Below are 6,672 nucleotides of genomic sequence, written 5' to 3' on the forward strand. Positions count from 1 at the left end.
CTTCAGGGAATTCCCAATCTAAAAGGGTAGTCAGATAAAGATTGCATTACAAACAGCAGAATTCAATTACAAATAGTGTGCCAGTAGGATAACTGGAAGTGATTTAAGTTTATCATGGTATATCTTGGCAGAATAAGTAATTGAATATTTAAATGAAAATCCAAATATATAAGCACACATTCATTTTCTGTGGGGTGTAAGAAATGATTTATCAACTGCATTATTCAGTATATTAAAAGTATGTATGCATATTTATATTTAATGCTTCATGAAGGAGAAAGATTTCAGCAAAATCTATTCCATGTTTGCCTTCTTAGGAATCAATGAGAGAGAGAGAAAAGGGGAATGAATACAATCCAACATCATGGAGTTCAGTTTTCAACCTATTGAGCTTTAACTGATGATCACCAAGGTGATGCTAAAATACCCAGTCTTCCTAAAAAATGCATTAAAAAACCCCAAAACACTTATTAATTTACAAAGAAAACTGCTTGGGCAGCAGCTGCCAATCAGTCAAACTGCTGACTTCTAACCAATCCATTTTCATCAGGACAAAAAAGGATTGCTTCAACTTCCGTACCATAGGACTTATGTAAATATCATTTCTAGGCTGAGCCGGTTGTTGGGTAGGGATTGTCTCTATCTGTTACCTAATTGTAGTTTCCAAACACTTAGTACAGTGCTCAGTATACAGTAAGCGCTCAATAAATACAATTGAATGAATTAATTTTACTTGACTGCTTCCCCAAACAGTGATTAATTTTAATGTCTGCTCCCCTACTAGAATGTAAACTCCTTGAGGTCGGGGATCTTGACGACCAACTTTTTTATGCTGTCCCCACCCAAGTGTTTAGTAGAGTGCTCTGCACAAAGTAAGTGTTCAGTAAGTACATTTATGGATGGATCCTGTTTACTTATTGAATTATACTCCCTGAAGTGTGCACGGAACATGGTAAAGTGTTTAATACAACTGCTTGATTGATTGAATTCCAACTATTGCTTGGTAGAAGATGATGCAGTTCCTACTTCAGAAACAAATAGTTTTCACATTTTTTTCTTCCCCAAGAGCATTGAGTTTGCTTCTCCAGGCATATTCAAAATGTTAATTAAACAACTCAAAATCACAAACTCTTTAAAAGAAGGCTAGAAATATTGTAAAATAATGGCCTAATCACAGTGGCCTAATTTACTCCCTTTCTAAATAGAATAAATTTAGAATAAAATAAAATAGAATAATAGAATAAATTCTTTCTAAATAGAATAAGTCACTGAAGTGATCAAATTGACTTTATTGATATGGCTTTCATTAAAATCTGGAATTTCCATGGGGTGTATAATCATTTTTTAAAAGTATTTATAGTTATTTTTGTGTCAGTCAACCAATCAATCATATTTATTGAGTGCTTACTGTGTGCAGGGCACTGTATTAAGCTCTTGGGAAGGCACAATTCGACAATATGAGACACATTCCCTGCCCACAGTAATTTTACATTCTCGAAGGATAGACAGACATTAATATTAATAAATAAATTATGGATGCATACATAAGTTCTATGGGGTTTTGGAGGGTTAGTGGTGAATAAAGGGAGCAAGTCAGGGTGTGGCAAAAAGGAGTGGGAAAAGAGGAAATGAGGGCTTAGTCAGGGAAGGCCTCTTGGAGGAGATGTGCCTTCAATAAGGCTTTGAAGGTGGGGGAGTAATTGTCAGTTATGAAAGGGGACAGTGTCAAGCAGTACAACACAAGAATGTCCTGTTTCACCACTTCCCAACTGGCCAGAGAGGCAGCACATAAAACTTTCAAAAAGTCTAGTGAGTGTGCATGGTAGATGGTAGTTTCAGATCCTACATTCAACCAGAAGTCCCCAGATTCCTTTTCCCAAAGTTACCAGCCAAAATTCAAAGAGTATAAGGAGGGACACAGATCTTGAACTCACACAACCAAATGTGAATTGTGACAACCCAGGAATCTGTGAAAGAATGAATAACCTACAGGCCCAAGGATCCCTAATTATCTGCCACCCATATCATTATTTCATTAATGTGTCCCAGGAATTCTGTTTTCAGGAAATCAATCAATAAACCAATCACATTTATTATTATTAACAATAACAATAATAATAGTAATAATAATGGTATTTGTTAAGTGCTTACTCTGTGCCAAGCACTGTTTTAAGTGCTGGGGTAGATACAAGGTAATCAGGTTGTCCCTTGTGGGGCTCACAATCTTAATCCCCATTTTACAGATGAATGTATTTACTGGACTGAGGCACTTACTGTGCAGAGCACTGTACTAAGCAATTGGGAGAGTACAATATAACTGAGTTGGTAGACAAATCTCCTGCCCACATTGAGCTTACAGTCTAAAGGGGGATACAGATATTAATATAAATAAATTACAGATATGAAAAAATGTGCTTTGGGCCTGAGGGAGGGATCAATAAAGGGTACAAATTCAAGTGCAAAGGTGACACAGAGGGAATGGGAGAAGAGGAAAAGAGGGCTTAGTAGGGTAAGGTTTCTTGGAGGAGATGTGCTTTTAATAAGGCTTTGAAAGTGGAGAGAGTGATCCTCTTTTGGACATGAAGGCAGAGGGAGTTCCAGACCAGAGTCAGGTGGGCAAGGGATCAGCAACGAGATAGACAAAATTGAGGTACACAAACTTACTTACACCTTGTCTAGTCTCTCTCTTTATGACTCCTCCCTTCTGCCTGGAACGCCCTCTCCTTTTACATCTGACAGAGCAGAACTCTCCCCAAATTCTACACCTTACTATTTTTTATGGCATTTGTTAAGCACTTGCTGTGCTCCATGCACTGTACTAGGCACTGGAGTAGATACGAGCTTGCCAAGCCGCACACAGTCCCTGTCATTCATTCATTCAGTCATATTTATTGAGCGCTTACTGTGTGCAGAGTATTGTACTAAGCACTTGGAAAGTACAGTTCAGCAACAAATAAAGACAATTCCCTACCCAACAATGGGCCCTGTCCCACATAGGGCTTAGAGAATTAATCCCCATTTTACAGATGAAGGAACTGAGGCACAGAGAAGTGAAGCGACTTGCCAAGGTCACACAGCAGACAGGGGACAGAGCTGGGGTTAGAACCTAGGTCCTCTGAATCTTGGGCCCATGCTCTTTCCACTAGACCATGCTGTTATTTATACCTTTTTCAAGAAGACTTCCTAACTTTTTTTCCCACCTTATTCTCCCTCCCTGTATGTGGACTGTACACTTCAATCGCTACCTCCTAAGTACTTTGATACTCTCTCCTTCCTGCACAGAAGTTGCATACATGTCTTATTGTTTTTTATTATGATATTTGTTAAGCACTTACTACATGCTATGCCCTGTACTAAGTGCTGGGATAGATACAAGCTATTCAGGCTGGATATAGTCCCTGTCCTTCATGAGGCCCACAGTCTTAATTCCCATTTTACAGATGAGGCAACTGAGGCCCAGAGAAGTTGTGACCCTCACAAAGTCACACAGCAGACAAGTGGTGAAGCCAGGAATAGAACCCAGGTCCTGCTGGGTCCCAGCCCCATGCTCTATCCACTAGACGATGATGCTTTCTTATATTCTGCTGCATCCTCTATATTTAATTTATTTTAGTATCTGTCTCCCCAGTAGATCATAAATTTCTTAAGGACAGGGATCATGTATACAAAAAGTATTAGTTTTGTCACTGTTGTTATTGCATTAATTACATTATTCATTCATTAGTATTTATTGAGCACTTACTATGTGCAGAGCACTGAACTAGTGATATTATGATACTAATGATGATGATGAGTTTCAGAAGGAAGAATGAAGTTACCCATGTTGGTATTTCTAAGGGAAACTGTAAGATTAATTTGATGTTGAATCTGCCATGAAGCAACCTGCCCTGTGCTTACCTCATGTAATCACTAAATGAATAATCCATGACATTGCTTTTCCCCTTTCAATATTCTGAAGGTTGATCAGATGACTCCACTTTCCCTCTAGATTACTGAAGATACAAACCAGCGTGATCTGGAAGAACCAGATGATAGAATGCTGACAAGGTCAGGACTCTTGAACACAAAGCCCAGCATAAGGTGGCATTATAATTTAACTGCTCCAGTTTCCTGACAGAAATTATAATGAGAAGAGAAAATGCCACAACCTCAATCTATTTCTTTGGTTGTGATTGTAGCCCAGGACAAATTGGTAAAGTACTCATATATGGGTCTCCAGGCATCTCCTTTGTAGCTGAAGTATCTCTTCTATATTAATAGGAGAGGCTCTTAATGCCATGGGTTCATTATCCAAAATGTTTTATTAAAGTCTTGTCTTCAAGCCACTTGTTTATAGAATTAAAATAGGGTTGCAATCAGAGCAGAGGCTTTGGAAAGATTAAGATGTGAAAACTGATAAATGAATCAGGCACCAGATATTGTGAATAAGAACACAAAAGTAGAGAAAGGAGCAATCTTTACATGCACATCATGTAGAAGGAATTGACAATCACACACCAGTTTTGTCAGCCACACACACACACACACACACACACTCTGACAAAACCTCACTGTCCAGAGCTCCAGCTTTAAACCATCTATAAACTCTACATGGAACGATGAGGTGAGTGGTCATATTTTGATAAACATGCTAGAAAAATTGGGATTCATTTGGTCATTCTTTGTTTCCCACCTAATCATTCTAGTTTCCTTTCACTGGCTATGTACCCCTCATTGTTAAAGATGTTGCTATGATGAAATTGTACCCTTGGTTTTGACACTTTGCCACAGTGAGCATATAAATATGGCTCCTTTCTGCACTTTCCTTACTAAGCCTATAAGCTCCCCATTTTACAGATGAGGTAACTGAGACACAGAGAAGTTAAGGGACTTGCCCAAGGTCACACAGCAGACAAGAGGCAGAGCCAGAATTAGAACCCAGGTCCTTCTGACCCCCAGTACAGCCCGTACAATATCCACTAGCCCATATGGCTTCACAATTCTTAATTCTGTATTTCCGAAGTATTTTGTACAATACACTGTACCAAGTGGGTACTCAGTAAATAATACTAACATTGGTAGACTTAAAAGAGACAGTACATAAGTGCCCGTAGTAGAATACGATGATTATAAAAGTCCAGTGGTCTATATTTGTTTCACACCAGCAGTAGTGTTTCTCAAGTTCTGTGTCTACTGCTGCTTCCTTTTACAGAGAGGATTTCATTCATTCATTCAATCATATTCATTAAGTGCTTACTGTGTGCAGAGCACTGTACTAAGACTTGGGAAAGTACAATACAGCGATACAGAGTGACAGTCCCTGCCCACATCAAGTTCACAGTCTAGATGGGGGAGACGTACATCAGTACAAATAAACAGGCATCAGTATAAATAAATAAAATTACAGATTTTGTACCACATCATGTGGGATCACTTTCTATCTAAAATATCAGGATATTGTAGTTTAAGAAATTAAATTCTAGAGAACAATCACATTATAAGAACACCTCATCTAAGAGCATGATGGTAGTAGTGAAGTGGCAAATTTCTCCAATCAGTACATTTCCAGGCCAGACATGGTAATCCAAACTCATACTGATTTTTCAAACTATGGTTTTATTGAGTACTTACTGTGTGCAGAGCAACGAACTAAATGCTTGGGAGAATACAGTATAACAGAGTTGGTAGCTGCTCTTCCTGTGCCATGACACAACACAGAATCACACAGTTTTCACATTAGTATTACGTGCAATCACCTGTAGATCATAGCAGAATGACAAATTACGAGACAAATGTGATTAAAATATTTGGAAATTCCAGTAACCTGCACTCTGTAATTCATAAACAAGCCTTGCTGGGTTGGCTAAATGAAAATTGGCTAATTGATTAAGATATTAAAAATGATCTTAATTTAACATGATGGACAAAGAAATCCAGGCTTATACTGCACATGAGCAGTTTATGGATGGGTAAAGGGGAGCTCAGCTTTGCTATACATTTTCTGATTTTTGCAGTGAAAATGATGCCTAGACTATCATATTTATTGTTTGCCTTGCTTCAAGAAGTGTTTTAACCATAAGGTTGAAATAATATTTTTAGCATTAGACTTAAACATAATCTGAAGAGGAGAATTCTTGGGAAATGATAGATTACAATACTGTTTTGTGGTATTCAAACTTTAATATTTTCTCACCTCCAGAGTTTGACCTTTTGAACTAAATTCATTTATAAGACTCTCTCCTGGAATTTATCACTGAAAAGAGCCAGACAAAGCCATGAGAAAAGAAAAAGGCTTTCAGAAAAGAGGAATACAACTCCAAACTCAAGGAAAATCACATTTTAGAAGCAGTCAGATTGGAAGGCCCTATCTTTAGCTGTCTGCTGAAGAGGGATATCACCAGAGGAGACTAGGATTTGGAAGGAATTGTTGTTTGTAATTCATTACTAATTGTAATTCATTCGTCTCCCTCTTAGAATCCCTTGTGAGAAATTGAACCATATCTTTATCAATTAGCAAATATTCATCACTGTGCCTTGCACACAATAAGCACTTAATAGATACCATGGCCAGTTAAAAAAATTGGGGTCTTTTTTAAGTGGGGATTAGAATTTAAATTGAACCGACTTTTGCAGTGGGGATCTTCCAATATGGGCGCCTATGAAAAGCTTGGTCCTCCAATCCTGACTGTCCTT

The sequence above is a fragment of the Ornithorhynchus anatinus genome, chromosome 5 (genome assembly GCF_004115215.2).
Source record: "Ornithorhynchus anatinus isolate Pmale09 chromosome 5, mOrnAna1.pri.v4, whole genome shotgun sequence".
Lineage (NCBI taxonomy): Eukaryota > Metazoa > Chordata > Mammalia > Monotremata > Ornithorhynchidae > Ornithorhynchus > Ornithorhynchus anatinus.